Below are 8076 nucleotides of genomic sequence, written 5' to 3' on the forward strand. Positions count from 1 at the left end.
AGGTTTGAATCCTGTGTTGGGAGCTGATCTCGGCAGGGGCAGCAGTCAGCGCTACATTTGATGTCCAATGGCACCGAGTGTGTAGAAATATCATTAGATTTGATACAGCACCTATCACGTCAGGAGGACGTCTCAAAGTGCTTTTGCCCACAAAATACACAGTCAAGTGAATTGACTGTATATTTTGTGTGTGAAATGCAGCAGCCAATTGTGCACGGCAAGTCCCACAAACAGTCGTGGATTGAGTGACCATATTAATATATATTCATTTATATTTAAGGGATTATTACCTCCAGAAAGTGATCTGCCAAGCGACAAAAAACAGGCTCCTATTTACTGCTAGGTAAGCCGAGGTGTGTGGAGTTGGGAAACTTGCTTAAGGTTTTGCCCTGCCCAGGAATCGAACTCGGTCCTCACACTTGCGAGGCGAGTGCTCTCACCACTACATTACAGGCCGATTTTTGTGTTTGTTTTGTTTATGGCTGAAAATACTCTCCTTCGCAACTGAGAGCACAACTGAAACAGAGGGTCTCGCAAAATGTTTAATTGTTTCCATTTTGGCCCTGAGCGTTTGAAATTGGAGCTCGCTGTACAAATATTGATAATGTGATGTGAGAGATGACTCCCTAATGTGTGGTGGTACCACACTGTAATAACACCAGAGATGACAGATCTGGATAATATCCTACTGTTCCAAAGCCACCTCAGATGCTGTGTATTTATGATTTAAAAATAGGGCTATGTCTGAACAAACACGCAGAATGCGCTGCTGTGGTTTTCGCTTGATCTTAGCCGGTCACACCATTTTTTCTTAAAATGCTTGGATGACGGACGCAGAATTGAGGACTTTTTGTGCTCGAAGTGCAGTCAATCCACTTAACAATATATTCCATGAATTGCTTTGAGACGTCTCAATCACGGGATAAGGCATTGAATCAAATGGAAGGATTATTATATTTAAACACAGTCTTAATTTGGAGAATGTTCTTTTTAAGCATTTCTTAAAAACAACTTGCGTTTCAAAACAAGAGTTGACCTTTCCTTATTGTACCTCGTCATAATGCCCCAGATTGAATTAGTCACCCAGTTGTTCATGGCTGTTTGTGGGGACATTGCTGTGTGGAAATTACCTGCTGATTTCACCTACAAATACACAGTCACAACACTTTGAGACGTCCTCTTAATGTAGAGGGCACTACAGTAATCTGAACTGGCAAGGTTTATTAATTATTATTATCATCTAGAAGACTAACCCTGCCTGCTATCTTCCCCTTAAAGTCACCACACTTTACAGTAATTCCTGTGAAGCGCTTTGAGATGCCTTGATGATGTGATAAGGCACTGAAGCAAATCCTAATCATTAATAATCTAATCATTATTAGGTAAGGAGGAATGCGCCCCTCCAGGGAGAGAGTGTGAGATCCATTCCAGATCAGACACGGGGAAATTTCCATGTGTAGGTGGCACGTATCTGTGGTTTGGATACTTTGAAGCACGGTGATGGGTTTCCATGTGTGTTGCACATCTGGCTGACCAAAACAAAATAATTCTGTTCCCTCTGAAATGTTAAGGGAAAATGGTCTATAGGCTAAGATTAGGTGGAATTTCAGGCTTTTGCTGACTAAATTGCCTCTTGGTTTGTGGAGTGGGTGTTAGTCTGCTGACAGCACACTCGGAGCACCTTTTTAAACTGCATTACTGAAGACTGCATAGCCATGGCAACGGCAAGATCTCATTGGTATTCTGGATTCGAGGAGGAAATATAGTTGGAGAATTTGTGCATCACACACGATGAGTCTGGTCTTGTTGGCATGCTTCGTGTTGGATAAATATTGGATTCAACAGCAGGAAAAGCTTTATTTTAAATCTGTGCGTGTGTGGGTGTGTATGGGGGTGGGAGTAATGGATGCTTGTTGTGGTTTGTTCTCAATGTAAAACCTCTTTCTTTTCAGTTCCGCAATAACCTTGCTTTCATGGCCGCTTTATTTTTTCTTTAAAAATAAATCCCAACAATTATATAAGGAGACGAGGCATTTGTCTCCTTGCAGTTCAGATACAGTGATCCTTCCAAATGGCAACGAGGATCTGATGTGATTGGTTTCTTATAGGATTCTTTATTTGAACAATCTGTGTGAAGAATCTCGTTCTGGAAACCGAATGTGTGCTGGTAGCAGGGATTCTTCCCACTCAGCTCCTGTTAGCCCTTTAGGCCAAAACTTGAACATGAAGGCTGGTCCTAGCAAGTAGCGGGAAAGCTTGACAGACGGTGTTCTCATTGGCAAGCTATTCGGTTTTAGCTGATTAAGCTCCAGCTGCACCTCAACACGCACTCTGGGGTCCCAAAGCTTTGGCTCTTGCCAACCTGCACATAATCCTCTCCGAGATTAGGTAGGCAGGATGCTTCCCTCCAATGTGCATTCCATTCCAGACATGGGAGGTTCCATGAGCTGTTGGAAAGCACGGAGTTCTGTCTGGTTTGGATACTCTAAAGCATGATGATGGGTTTCTGCAAGTACCCTGGCTGATCAAACAATAGAAACTGAATGTACATCACAGGAGCTGAGCATTGAAAGTATATTGTATCGGGTTGGGGTTCCAGTAGTCATTGCTTCTGAATCTCTTGTTGAAAAACCCTCCCTCCCATCCTCCCATCGCAGCATCAACTGTATTTCAAATGAATCCAGTGTCCTGGCCTCAACCATCCTTCCTGGCAACCTGTTGATAATTACCCTCGGAGCCTGCCGTCATTTGTACCTATTGCACAATTCCCTGTGCAGCCCCTGATGATTGTTCCTCAGGAAGCTCACACCTCGCACATCTGAGGAGAAAAAAGCTGGCATTTCAGGCAAAGTTCCAAGTGCCTCATTCGCTTTGAGGAAGTCAAGTGCAAGTGCGTACTGATGGGGAACCAGAGTTCTTTGGCTCCAATGTAAACAAACACCATTCTCTTCTTGATGCATCAAAGCAAAGGCACATGGCATTTTGCAAGTTCCCCGTTCTGCTTCCCCAGCCTAATTACCAGTCTAATATAAACATTGAAATACTATAATAATCCATTACTTACGATGTGTCTCCCAAGTAAGAGAGGGTTCTCATTCACGAGCCTGTTGGCATGAGGAATTAATTCAGGCATGGCAGCCCGGCGCCCTGGTAGCACTCTCGCCTCTGAGTCAAGAGTGTGGGTTCAAGCCTCACATCGGGACTTGGAATCACATAGTCAAAGCTGACACTCCAATGCAGTGTTGGGGGTATGTTGCATTGTCGGATGCGGCGATAAACCGAGGCCCCGTCTGCCTGTTGAGGTGAATGTTAAAGATCCCATGGCACTATTCGAAAAGTGAAGTTTCTCTCTCCTAGTGTCCCGGCCAACAATCCCCCAAATAAAATTAGTCACTCATTCCTGTTTGTGGCTGCTGCATTTTGCATTTTGCCCACAAAATACAGTTACTACATTTTACAGAAAATCCTGTGAAGCGCTTTGACACGTCTTAACGACGTGATAAGGCACTATATCAAATGCAAGGGTTATTATCATTATCATTAATTCCACGCACCAAGTATTAAGTGTTTATTTTGCCTCAGTCTGACCAAGCATGAGGGGCTGATTCCCACATCAGCTCCGGTCACGGACATCCTCCTGAGCACTGCAAAATCTCAAATCATCCCCAGGCTCAAGCACCCTACGAGGGGGTGTCCCCCAGACTCTACCGCTATCCCCACAAATGCGAGGGTCATTACACGTTGTAGCCAGTTACTTGTGTTTCAGCGAAACAGATGAAAATGTCACCATGCTCCTGTGTTTTTTAAAAGTCGAGCCTTGTGTCTGGATTGTGATACAGTTGTTATGTGCCGCAAAAGGAATCCATCACATCTTTTACATTCATAATTTGAAATTGATATGATAGCTAGGACGCCGAGAGAACTTCCGATTCTTTCTCAAAATAGTGCATTCTTTACCGGCCATCTGAACCACCGGGCAATATAACGTATAACAGTATAACGTCCGCAACAGAGGACAATGCAGTACTGTACTGCAGTAATAGCCTGAATTAAGTGCTCAAATCTTGGCGTGAGCCTAGTGAACCACAGGGAAGAGTGCTGCCAACTGATTAGGAAGTTCTACTTTCCTTAGAGAAACTTGCTGGGCCTTAAAATAATATATTAGGCATCAATGACAAAGTGGTTTGCACTTGTGCCTTGCTTCGCCAACCCTTTAAATTTGCTCGGCAGATCTGTGGCCAGTCCAGTTTTCACCTTGCACATTGACAGTGAAGATATTACAAGTAGTGAAACTACCCGAGGATCGTTTTTATCGCAATAACATTAATTAATCATCATCTCCCACTAAAATAAAATTAAAGGCTTGGCCTGTTGCGTATGGTTTCCTATTCTCTATTCGCTCTCATGTATTTGCTCTTTCCAAACAAGCTCTCACCTTCATTACAAGTCCTGAGATCAACTAGTATGTATCATATCCATTCTGATGGATGTATTGGCTTCAGCAAGTGGAATGTTACTGCAATAATATGTGGAACGAGAAGTGTACATAATGTGAGTACCTAGTGTGTCTATTTCTATCAGTTGGCAGTATAGATTTTTATTAAACAAATTATATTGTATGGGTCTGGTACAATATATACCAGCACAAATCACTGCAGGAAGCGAAGATGAGTTCTGAGTATCTTGGAGGTTGAGTGACTCTCTTGAACACCAACACTGGGTGGGTATTCATCATCAAATCATAGGAACTCAGGCTTGCCGGACAGTGGTACAAACCGCCAGCCTTCTGACTCAGAGGCTACCAACTGAGCCAGGCTGACACCAATAACACTTGATGCCATGATTAAAGGCTAAGCAGCAGATGTGTGATACTGAATATTTGATGCATTTAAATTTTGTGGCACTTAAGATTTTGAGCCAATATTCTTCCAGATCCTTTGCCTGGTGGTGTGACAGCTGGTGGCAGCAGCTGGCGTGTGGCTTACTGGGAACAGTTCACTTTGTAGATGAAAATGGCCAGCCCGGTGAAAAGCAAGAGGTTATGCAATACACCAGGGGTACATTTCAAATTTTGTAAACAGAGTTGGTTCATACAGTGGAAGAGTACCCAGTGCTTTCATCATAGGACCTGGCAACCGCAAATTAAACTTTAAAATTCAAGCAAAAAATTGTTGCTCTCTAGCTCACATGACATACTCTCACCTCCCGAGTCAGAAAGTTGTGGGTTCACAGTCCACGTCAGGACTTGGAACTCTTATCGTCTCAGCTGACAGTCCAATAAAGCTCTGGGGGTGGGCTGCAGTGTTGGAGGTGCCGTCCTTTGGATGAGTCATTAAACTGAGGTCATGTCTGCCTGTGCAGGTGAACATTAAAGATCCCACAACACATCGAGACATCTTCTTGATATGAAAGGTGCTTTATCAAATATGAAGATTATTATTATGATATATTCAAAAATGCGGTGGGAATGCAAGTGGTAGCATTGGTGGTAAATATTTATTTAAAACATTAAGAATTGAAGATTCAAGGACCAGATTTATATATTTTACGTACAGCTGGTGAGACTGATGCTGTTTGTGAAATGTACTGTGGAAAATTACTGCAGTTCTATTTCATAACCCCCCAGAGCAGCCTGGACACAACATTGAACAAATGACGAGAACATATGCTAGTTTTTAACAACTAGATATGAAGTGATATTCCTTCCAGCAATGAGGTAATTAACAGCTTTGTAACCATTACAACAAATGGCCGTCACTAACAACTCCGTCTCCAAATGTAGCTTTGAGATCCCTCAGTGGAAATGTAAGCATTAAAACTGTCTCAGTTACATCTTTTCCTCTAACGTTCATGTGAACAAGAGCATCTTGCATGTATATTATACTTCTATCCATGCAGAGTAACCTCTTGGAGCACTTTACAGAGGACCATGCTGGGCACTGAGCTGGGGAAGGAGATGTGAGATAATTCTTACGTTAAATTTTCCACATTTCACATCGGGAGGGCGTTTCATTGCGCTTTGCGGGATCTGATGATAGGAGGGGAAGGTGAGCTTGGAGAGGTAGGATTTTGCCTGACTGGGTTAATTGATACAAACCAAACTCTTGTACGATTCAATCGTTGTTGGAATTATTAAATAGATGAAAGAAACTGCTATCCAGAGTGATCAATATGATGGTGCATCTCACTGTTCCGGGAGGTACAGCCTAATTGCTGGCTACCAGGCCGAAAAGAGAAGGGAGTTTCTCTCTCCAGGTGACCTGGTCAACAATCTCCCAAATAAAATTGGCTGCTCATTTCATGGCTGTTTGTGGGACATTACTGCGTGCAATTGGGCAGCCTCACTCAACTTCCCAATAAATATTCAGTCGCCTACGAATATGTCAATCCACTTCTGAATAAATCATGTGAAACGATTTGGACTCCCTCCTGACGTGAAAGGTGGTATGCCAACTGCAAGGATTATTATTATTAATTATTATTGTTATTACTTAATCAAGTCCTCGCAATGTTTTTTTTTATACGTAGAAACAACTGAAGACTGGAAAGGAATGTATAATGAAATTGCCACAATGTCAGCATTTTCCATTTGTCACACATTACACACGGCACAACTTGGCTAAGAACCAAATCTGATACAGAAGTGCCACATGCTAGGTTTTTATAGCCAGTACCAAAGCTTGATTCTGTTGCAAGGTTGACTGTGAATTTCAGTCCTTGAAAGGTAACCTCTTTACTTTGCCCTGAGCCAGCTACCGTTTTCATTGAACCATCAATTTGAATAGAAGCCAATTCCAGTGAAAGCAAGGGATAATTTCAGATTTCATTATTATACATATTATCCATGTACAGCATTTAGCATTACTTCCCAGAAACTCTAAAATTGAGTGAATTCCTTGCCTACGTATCTGTGAGCCTTCTCCCATCAAACAATGAGAGAAATTGCTAGTTGCCTTCAGGGAGGATGAGTCTGAATTGGTATAACTATTTTTAATGGGGAAATAAGGGCTATTGAGATCAGCTGTGCTGCGGCTCATTTACACAGAACTGTAATATGGTTTCTATTCACAATATCCTAAAGATTATAATTCATCCAGGTCTCCCAGAGGCTCACACGTGTGGTTCTCAGGCCGGAAGGCAGACTGCATTGTTTGTGTTGGAGTCCTGTAGCTCAGTGGTTAGAGCACTTGCCTCGTAAGTGAGAAAGCTGGGTTCAATTCCCACAGGACAAAATGTTGTCCTTGCTCTGCATGCCTCTGTTTACCTAGGAACTCGGTTGTTAATCGATTGGAGGATTGCTTTTCTGGCGATAATAATTCCTTCAAAAATAATAATAATAATAAATTGAACACTTCAATCCACGACTGTTTGTGGGACACTGCTGTGCGCAATTGGCTGCCGCATTTTGCCCACAAAATACAGTCAATTCACTTTACAGTATATTCTGTGAAGTGCTTTGAGATGTCTCGAAGATGTAATAAGACATTATATCAAATGCAAGGATTATTATTATTGTATGGCAGGTGTGGTATCAATGACCCTGGGATAGACTGGGACACATTCTTTCTTGGTGTATTGCTATTCAGCCTCCTATGAATAATAATAATAATATAATAATCCTTGCATTTGATATAGCGCTTTTCACGTCTTCTAGACAGTGAGTGTTTTTGAACTTCATTATATTTTTATAAATGTTGTAAATTAAAAGGTTGCCAGTGAAACTCTGGTCAATATAGAACTCAGCAATAGATGAAGCACATCCGTATTCCTGCTCTTTGAAGAAACACTTGATGTTCGTACTGATTTGATCTGAATTTTTTCCCCCTTTACATCAGTGCTGACATCCATAACTCTGATGACACGGTGGCTATTTTTAGCTGGCACTCTGGATGTTACAAAGAAGTTATATTATATTATTTCCCCTCTATTTCATGCCCCGCTCTATCGTCCTGCCATCGGGGTGGGCTTTCAGCCATTCTGCCCCCACTCTCTGGGGTACCTCCAACTCACTTCTTTCCCTCCTTCAAAGCCCATCTCAAAACATACCTCTTTGACCACGTTTTGAATCATCTTTCC

This window comes from Callorhinchus milii, unplaced genomic scaffold (genome assembly GCF_018977255.1).
Source record: "Callorhinchus milii isolate IMCB2004 unplaced genomic scaffold, IMCB_Cmil_1.0 Scaffold18, whole genome shotgun sequence".
NCBI classification, from domain to species: domain Eukaryota; kingdom Metazoa; phylum Chordata; class Chondrichthyes; order Chimaeriformes; family Callorhinchidae; genus Callorhinchus; species Callorhinchus milii.